The sequence below is a fragment of the Microtus oregoni genome, unplaced genomic scaffold (assembly GCF_018167655.1).
Source record: "Microtus oregoni isolate MIOR12 unplaced genomic scaffold, Mior012 000005F_ref0000423, whole genome shotgun sequence".
Lineage (NCBI taxonomy): Eukaryota > Metazoa > Chordata > Mammalia > Rodentia > Cricetidae > Microtus > Microtus oregoni.
In genome coordinates this window covers 66,401,888-66,404,283 of record NW_024543064.1, presented here as the reverse complement: position 1 = coordinate 66,404,283, position 2,396 = coordinate 66,401,888, and positions in this window count along the sequence as shown.

Here is a 2,396-nt window from a genome sequence, read left to right as displayed (position 1 = left end):
TGTACCCTGTCAATTATATTTTAATAGAATGCTGATTGTCCAGTAGCCAGGCAGGAAGTAGAGGCAGGACAACCAGGCAGGAAATAGAGGCAGGGCATTGAGAACAAGAGAATTCTGGGAAGAGGAAAGCTTATTCTGCAGTTGTGACCCAGCCACAGAAGAAGCAAGATATGACTCCCTCGCTGAATAAGGTATCAAGCCACATGGCTAACATAGAAAACTATAATGAGCTAATATGAATTCTGCCACTCATTGTGTAAAGTTTCCTGCTGCTTAAAGGGACAGCATCCTCTCAAACGACTAATTCCAGACAGCATAGAAAAGTCAAGAGCCAGTCTGGTAGAAATCTATGAACCCTAGTTTTACTGCTCATCTTCTTCCTCAGGAGCCATATCCAGTTAATTCAATGCTCTTTGCATAGGTCCTTTTATGACATGCTTTTCCCACTGTATCAACATCATAGCCCAACTCTGCCTTTCATGGTATAAGCATGTTTAAGGCAAACATTATAATATGATTCCATATCAGAGACTGAGAAAAATCCAAGTAAAAATAAGATGATAAAGTGTATATTGCAAAAATAGAATGAACCCTCCTACAACACATAAACACTTTAAAGGGACAAAGAGATCTACGGAACCACAAGTGTTTACAGTTCAGAAGATCAATCTTGACATACGAGAATATGTAATTTTATAAATCCTGTTCAGGTAGAAGTAAAAGATTTAATATGTAATGAATTCTCTTTTAATTTAGCTCATCTTGTCTCAACTTTCTGGGGCCTTTATCTTTCTTGCAATATTTGTTTCGTCCTTATAAAAAATCTTATAAAATATTTTCAACAAATATAAAATGATTATATTTATACTTTAGTTATAATAAATTTAATTGTAATTTGTGTCCCAGGTGTTACAGTTTGATTATTTAGAAATTCTCAGATATAAAGAGCATGACTAGAACAGAGCTGTCTGTTTGATTATTTAGAAATTCTCAGATATAAAGAGCATGACTAGAATAAGAGCTGTCTTACAAAAAAAAGTGACTTCATATAAGCTCAGTTTATTAAACCAAAATATTTTTAATTAATTTTAAGTAAATAATATATTGACAAAGTTGAAAGGTCATGGACTATTAATCCTTCCTTCCCATCTTGATCTCTATATATTCTGTCACTTCTTCATAACTTTGGAGTAACAAGGGTTATTATGTTTATTCATCTTTCCAAAGAATTTTTACTTATAAAAAACATACTATTTACTTCCCTCCATTTTTCAAATAGAAATATACTCTGTATGCTGCTCAAAAGCCTGCATATTCAAACCATGGTGACATCACTTCTACTCCTTCTTAAACTTAAATGGACTGCTTCTAGAAAGTATGAGCTATATACCTGCAAGAGAATTCAAATTTTATATCTAATTAGTTTTAGTACTTATATATTATTTGATAAAATATGCACTTTATCATTTAACCTTCTCCCATATCTTAAATGTAGCAATTTAAAGAAATAGTCAGAGATCTAGGTTGTCCCTTTGATGTCTACATTTCTGCAACCATCTGTAGCATGGATAAATTCTTTCTTGGACATTTTTCAGAAATGGTTTAACAGTTCTAAGTACTAGCAGTGTTCATATTTATGTTACCCTGTAGAGTGCTTCAGAGAGAACCTATTTTTTAAAAAGACCAAAACTAAAGTACAAAGAACACAAGCCACTTATGAAAACAAGGGCTTTTTAAATAGTATGACTGCTAGCTGAGACACTTTTGGTAGAAGTGTCTGAGTAGAAAATAACTTTTTTTTTCCAAGATGCTGTGATATTTTGTGCTAATATTTCACACCTAAGGTGTTGTTTTCTTCATGCAGAGGCAGGAATTGGTGGGAAAACGGAGACAACACAAACCAACACACTTTTTTTTTTAATCTTAAGTCTTAAGCTAATTTGTTACATGGTGATTAATGTTTTAATCAAGATTCTCAGGCTTGAAAATTAATCATTTCATCATCTGAATATGAAATATACTGGTCGGAAAAACACTATAAATCAAAGGAGAAAAGTGGGACACTTGGGCATTTTTAAATTGTTCATTTTTCAAAAAAGGAAAAAAAAAAACCTCTGTCCACTTTCCTGCTAAAATCCTGTCCACTGTGTAGGAGCAAAGGTGCTGCTTTAATTCCTCTTCCTTTTGTGTTCATTACTGAGAAGGCTGTGTTAGAGTTGATGTACTGACTCCTCCTCTTCTTTTTAGGTCCGTTAAGTCATTTACAAAAGGCCACAGTCATGGGAAGATCGGTTCATTGAGAGCCCCTATCATGGCATTTTCCATTGAGCCCTAAATAATGAAGATTCTATTGCTACCTGTGCTCAAAGTCCATCAGAAGGCAGGAGGACGTAATG